Raw genomic sequence first — 8,117 nt, forward strand, 5'->3', positions numbered from 1 at the left:
ATATATATATATATAAATATATATATTTATATAAATATATATATAAATATATAAATATATATATATATATATATGTAAATACCTATAAATATTTATGCACATATGCATATATATATATATATATATATACATGTTTGTGTGCACTTATATATATATACATATAACTATATATTCACGTGTACAGAGGTACGCAGGGGAAGAGAGTGATAGAGAAAGAAAGAAAAAGTGAGTGAACGATCGCCGCCATAGTTGAGTGAATTTTATGTTAAGATATTTAAAGTAACAATTGGAACATCAAGTATTCTCTTGTGACACCGGCTTAGAAATGGTAGTGACATTGCATTCTCAAAGCTGTTTTTCATGAGCGTTTGAATCTCTTTCATCTATCTATCTATGGGAGAAAGCTAAAAGACGCATTCATACCCACTACTGTCTACACCAAACGTTCGTTTGATAAAGCGACCATTAAACGTTGACAACCAAAAATGATTTGAAAGCATCAGGTCATTTGTGAGAACATTGAAGCAACTTCAGTACCATTTTTGAAGTGCCATTGTACAGGAATAAAGAACACTGATCCCTCCCTACACCATATTTTGTTTCCCCTCTACTCTACCTCTGTACCATATTGCTGTTATCATTCTTAACAATTTTCCATGTTTGTCGATCATATATGATAGCTAGATAGCAAATACGTGCAAATTGACTCCGGAGATTTTGATATGCTTTTATGTATAGATCGTTTGAAAGAGCCACAGGAAACAGTATTGGCTTAAATAATCTATATTAAAGTAAGGGGGAGGCGTTATAAAATACAAAATTATTTTTCATACAATATCAAGTAAAAAAAATAAATAAATAATAGATCAAAACAAACACATTTTCTAAACAATTTATTATCGAAATGCGGATATCCGAAGCATTGAAAGTGTCCATAGAGACAGCATAAACACAAATTGTTCTGATGAGGATATGTCAGGCAGAAAAGAAACCAAATGAAAGCTGTAAAAGCTGTTTGTATATAACAACAATAACTACAATGAAATATGCTTGTGTTTGCGTTGTGTTTTCTACTGTGTTGTCTGTTGTAATTTTTATTTTTTTTTTGTCATCCTCATCATTATCATCACTATTCATCATAGCATACGCAATTAAATACGCTTGTTTGTATATTTCTATATGCATAGCATGTAATATAATATATATGGAATTTCAATGCTTGTTTACAGTTATATGTGTGTGTGTGTGTGTGTTTGTGTGTGTGTGAGTGTGCGTGTGTGCATGTGTGTGTGCATGTGTACGTGTGAGCGCATATATATATATATATATATATATATATATATATATATATATATACACCTATATACATATATACAAACATGTATATATATATGCATTTATATACATATATATGTATGAATGTACATACGCACGCTCCCACATACACACATATGGAGGAAGAAAACGATTGGACATATAAATGAATATGCATAGTATTTGTATGCCTGTGTGTGTGTATGGATGTGCGGCGTACGTGTGTATACGTGTGTGTGCGTGTGTGTGTATGTGTGTGGCATCATCATCATCACCCTCGTCAATAAACAAGTGTCTTACTATGAACAATTATATGCGTGTTTGTATACTTCTATAATGATAATAATACCCATAAATGGGAGTTCAATCTTAGTTTACAATTATATGTATTCATGTATATATGTATGCTTGTGTATATGCTGGTGTATGAGTGTATATATATATATATAGATGTACATATGCTTGTGTATGTGTATATATATAGAGAGAGATATATATATGTGTGTGTGTGTGTATGTGTGTGTGTTTGTGTCTGTGTTAGTGTGAAACTATGTATACGTAAGTGCCTGTGTATATGTATATACACGTATTAATACACACACACATATATATATATATATATATATATATATATATATACATATATATATGACCATATATATATATATATATATGACCATTTCTGTGTAACCTAGTGACGATAGCTCTCCATTTTCACTTCAATGTGTACAATTAATAAAAGAGTTTGTGAACAATCTAATTTCTAACCTCATGTAAGGCAGTCTTTGTTGTAATCAATAGTGTGAAAATAGTCTTGATGTAGAATAAAATTCTTTGATCCAAGAACGGATGCCATGACCTTAAGTATAATGAATTACACTTGTTAGAGTAACACCATATAGTCATAGAAGTGAGCGAGAGTTAAATATATTTCCTTGTTAGGACGCTAGTGTATTATGGGCAGTCTTTCCTTTCGACTGTTACTTGTTATTTTTGTCCTACTTAGTTCGTGGTTGCGTGGTGAAGAACCTTTCTTCGCAACTGCCTGGTTTTGAATTCAATCCCATTCAACAACACGTTGAACAAATGTCTTCCATCTTAGTCTGATGTCTATTGAAATATTGTGAAGAAATTGTATTGGCAGAAATTGCTTTGGAGTTTGTATGAATATTCGATTTTGTTCTTGCGTGGTAGAATTAATTTGGCTCTTGGTTTACTGTCGCGCTTGCTCTCTGGCTGTTTTAGCAGAGTTCGTTATGCTGTAAACACTTGAGGCAGACCTCTAACTTAAGTATATTGTCTAACTCTCTTAGCGATGTCACTCTCATGTAGTCTAGAATATAAATATCTTGACTATCAATACACCTCTGAAACAGTGCATCTACAATTCTATTATTTTGTACATCCTTCCTTTTGTTGAGATTGTAGGATGTGATTTAATGAAGTTTTGGTAGTTGTTTTATTGTATGTTGAGCGACTGCATATGAACTCCTAATCAATGCACATGCAACATTCCAATTTCTTTTTTAAATGTACCAGTTTCCCTCTTATCAAATTAACTGGAGCCAAAAGAAAAACATTCCCATACTCGCTATGTAGACACAGCATCAGTACAGTTATTCATTATTTGAAGCGGGGAAATAAACACACGATTTACTGGTAATTGAAATGCTTTATTAAAAAATAAGAGCGACATGGTCAGTTTGCCAAATCAAAATAGAGCATTGGGTGTAGTTTCTATTGATTTCTTCATTGTATATCAACAAGGGATTTTTTACGATGTACGCACAACTGCACTTTCTTTGATTTAGTTTTTTACTTCTTTTTGCGATACGACATTATTAGAACTTTACGTGTATTGTAATTTACGCTGTAAAAATTATTTGAAAATTACCAAAAATCATTTCAAAATGTTTATAATTATATTTGGCAATCTATTGATAAAAAATATAGTTTTATATTTAGCTCTTATTAGTTTCACCTTTTCATATGTAACACATTTTTTGGTTCCTATTTTTGACAAAACTTAATTCAGATTGGAATGTTTTCATTTGGAAACTTTGCCAGATAAGTATATCGTCGTGTTACTTTTAACCGTTGTAGGCGGCTGGAGCGCTATATAACAGTATATCCGTATAACTGGATATCTGTATAACAGTTGTATGCAAAAGAAGTATTGTATGTCGTCTTACCGTAAGTTTGTATAACTATGGTATGTAGCAGTAGCACTATATAACTGTACAACCGTTGTATGCAGCAGAGATACTATATAACTGTACAACCGAATAACTGTTGTGTCCAGTAGGATTGATGTATAATTTCCGTAATTGTATAACCGTATAACACTACAATCGTTGTATATATCAAACATATCGTATAGCTACTGCTTATTTTTTTATTTGTAAGCAACAGTGGTACTGTATAACTGATGCATACTTTTTATTCTGCAAGTGCATTGGGTTATTATATAACCGTATAATCATATAAATGTGTAATGGACATTGTTTTGCAGCGAGGCTACTGTGCAACTGCTGCTTATTTCTTTAGTTGCCAAGGTATGCTGGATACTACCAAGAGTAAAAATTAAAAATGCAATCTTTTCATGCTAAAAGAATTATTCAGTCACTGTTGGGTACAAGTGATTGTTTCTTCCTTTTTCTTATGCGTACAGGGTAGTGACGAACAGATTCGTTCATTGACCCTTTCATGTAACAGATTCCAAGAGGGATAAGAAACTAAACAAATAATTGACTGATATAAAACTTATCGACACCAAATCCTAAAAGGTAGGTTTGGCTTCGGCGAGATTTGAACTCAGTATGTAGGAACAAATAACAAAACGATTTCTATACGATACTGGGGTTACTACATTAATCGACGAACTTAAAGCCGATGAAGTAGAAATGAAACCAATAACTACGTTCATACTGAGAAAACAAAGAATGATATACTGACTTAAAGAAGTAAAATCCATTTTATATATTTACTATTTACTTCTGTATGCTTTTTATATCAAGCGTATTGTCTGAGTAATAAAATGAAAACAAAAAAAAACAATTTTGGCCTTAATTACATCCTCGTAGAAAATTACCAAGGTATTTTTTTAAAGTTTTTTTTATCAATAAAAATTTTATTTACTTTAAAATTGTTGCTTTAAAATTGATGTACAAGAGGTTAATTTACTGTAAAACCATAAAGAATTAAGACATCTGAATCATCTTAAAGAACTAAGAACATAGGCAAAGTCTCGAATTAACATGTTAGCCGCTTTGTATAATACTTTCTTATGTCCAGTCTGTTGACATGTCTGTAAATCATTGACTAGATTAAAGTCTCATGAATGAGATAGCCGTCAGAGCTAACAAAATAGAGAAAATAGATTTGGCCTCCGTACCCCAGACCGACGGGGAACTTCATTATATGTATGTGATATATAACAAAATAAAAGGCGGTGAGCCAGCAGGATCGTTACCACGTCGGAAAAATGATGTTTGGCGATATTTCTTCCGACTGTACGTTCAGAGTTCAAATATCGCTGGCGTCGACTTTGCCTTTCATCCTTTCGGGGCCGTTAAATACTCACATGGAGCAATGGGGTCGGTGTATGCGACTTATTCTCCCCACCTAAATTGCTGGCCTAGTGCCAATATTTGAAACTAATATATAACAAAATGTAGATATATTCTATATAAACCATAGCAATGATATAAGAAAACAATAGTCAACGAAGGGAGTATTTAGTTTAATATCCTAAATATAAATTATTTACTCAGAGGCGGTGAGGTGGCAGAAACGTTAACACGCAAGACGAAATGGTTAACAGCATTCTGGTCGTTTTCCTGTTCTGAGTTCAAATTCTGCCGGCGTCGACTTTTATTAAACGACGGTGCATCAGCATGGCCGAAGCTCTGAGCTGAAACTATAAAAAGAAAAAAAAAGATATTTATTCGTTGCATTATGATGCTTAGCCCTAAATTTTTTGAGAAATTTCTTCGGTTGAATCGAACTGAATACATGTCGACTTCATATTTCATTGATACTGATTAAATTAAAATCAACAGACTGTTCTAGTAAGACTTGAACTCAGAACATTAAGTGTCGAAACTAAATAGTGCAAGATATTATTTTCACCATCTGCTGTTTTGCCATCCCAACACCTTATTTTTTGTCTATAGAAGTATTGACCAGATTCAAAGAAAACATCAGACAGCTTATAGCTTCTCAACTTGGTATATGTAATCCTATTACAGTTTCAGAAATTCCTTTACAATCGATTGAATATGTTTAAATATATACAATGCAATAATTTAAACAGTGTGTCGTGTCTTCCGTGATTTTTATCAGGGCTTTCACAAAGCCTACTCTAGTGTCTACGTTTTGAAAAGATAATATATACAACATTTAAATGAGAGAAGACACGACAAGTCAAAAACATGTTCTGTTTTGTTTGTTATATTTTATTGGGCTTTTCGTCTAGACGTTCTTACACAGTAGGAGAAGTGTCTTTATAGATATGTCGAATCAGAGGTACAGAATCATTCTTTATAAACATATACTATTGTTAGGATATCTAGACTTACAGCCGAATTTCTATCCTTGTAGGTGGGTATCAATTATACGAGTGGCGCGGGTAGTATTTGAACTTTGTCACATTGCTTATGTAATGAATACCTTACCTATTGTATTTCATAAATGGCATTTTATTGATTAGCCCACGTTGCGAAGTCAATAACATTTTTATCTCGAATTATATTTCATCGGCAGCACTACATGACTGTAGACCGATGTCTGATGCAGTAGAAAATATTAAACGAAATTTTACTGGTCGAACTTCTCTTCTTGATAATCGCACACATACTCACACACGAATAAACATACACACCTACTAACACCGATACAAACACGTTGAGATTTGTTTTGTTATTGTTTTTTTTTCTTTTTTATCACATCATGTTCTAGATGATTGGAGCACTGATAATGTTTGTTATATCACAGCTGTTTCTCTCACTAGTGACTATTTGTATCTCACTCGACGCCGACTGTTAGCTTTGATCTAAATCTGAATAACACAGCAAGTAAACTATCAAAAGCCATTCAAATCAGTAATTATAATTTCCTCTTGATTGATTATCAGAGATTACATACTCTACATTCTGAAATAAAAACAGATTCGATAGGTTGTTTTTTAGTTTCGTATCCATACATGTCTATGTATCAGTCTATCTATCTATCTATCTATCTATCTATCTATCTATCTATCTATCTATCTTTCTATCTATCTATCTATCTCTCTTTCTATATACATATATATATATATTCATATAACTGGTATTGCCGGACTGGTTATCATCTTCATTATGTAATCTTCAGGCCCTGTGGTCATTTTCCTGTTTCCCATGATGCACAACTCTTACTGAGGTTCTCATCACCTTTGGACATCATACTTTTCTCTCCACATTTTTTTGTTGTTTTTTTGTGTTTTTTCACCACACCAGATATTTCCTAATAGATATCTTCACTTCGTCAAGACACTTTCACATCGTTTTCTAATGCTGAAATTACTAAGTCATACATTATGTGAATGGCTAATGATCTGGAGGATAATTCACAAGATAGTATTCAACAGGTATTGGACTGCCAACGTTTCCGTTACTGTACGGGTATCTCAATAGCTTGTTTCCTGCAAAATTCTAACGTAGCCTCCGCTTGATACCTATTTATACTGATCCATGGCACCTGAATTTCGTCATCAAGTCAGACTCAATATGCTCCTCCCTCAAATGTAACCTCCCTAACTAATGTAACCTGCTAAAACTGAATTGTATCGCCATTAATCTCCTGCAATTATAGTTAAGTTCTTCTTCTTTTTATAAATTCCATTTCTAGAAGACATTTTTGAAATTAAAAATAAATTAAAACAATGACAGAGAGAAAATAAATACGCATATTATATATATTACATTATATTGCAATTGTTTTCTGATGGAATATTTGCTTGTTTTACGATGAATAACAAAAACTAAAGATATTAAAATATAATAATGTGCTACATAACTTAACAAAGGAGGATGGTTTCTAACAATGAAGATGAAAAATAGCATAATTAAGAATTAGATAGCATTGATTTGCATTTTTGGAATCATTGACAATATATTGTTGTTCCTTTGTTTTTTTAACATACACAATTAAATGGAAAACAAATATTGCTAAATAGTAAAACATTAACACTTATAAAAGCCTAAAGTTAGGAACTGTCAAAAGTTTCTTAATGAAAGGTAATAAGTAGTATGAAGAATGACTAAGCGATGTTTAGTAATACTTTCACAGTAACGGTAAATCTGCTTCTTCAAAGCTCTATCTATTAATCTTCATTTTCTAAACAGTCGTTGCATTAATAACAAACATGTCGACATTTTGACGATAATTCATTTACATCATCCTAAAATTAGCTGCATTTGACATCGTGATTATTATTATTATTATTGTTGTTGTTGCTGTTGTTGTTGATATTGTTGTTGTTGTTGTCGTCGTCGTCGTCGTCGTCGTCATTATCATCATCATCATCTTCATTAATAATAATAACGTTTCCCTTTTTGCTTCCTTTTGACAGTAATTTTATTTTCAATTTTGATTAAATTTAAGCATTTATTTATTTATTTACTTTGCTGAACTACTTGCTATTGTCCTTTGGCAAATCTTTGATAAAACGCTGCGATGAGGAATGGACAGAGATAGCAGAGATAAGAAACTAGCCAGGAAGGAGAAGCTAAGAAGGGAACTATATATATAAATACGTACATATA

This window comes from Octopus bimaculoides, chromosome 1 (genome assembly GCF_001194135.2).
Source record: "Octopus bimaculoides isolate UCB-OBI-ISO-001 chromosome 1, ASM119413v2, whole genome shotgun sequence".
Taxonomy (NCBI): Eukaryota; Metazoa; Mollusca; class Cephalopoda; order Octopoda; family Octopodidae; genus Octopus; species Octopus bimaculoides.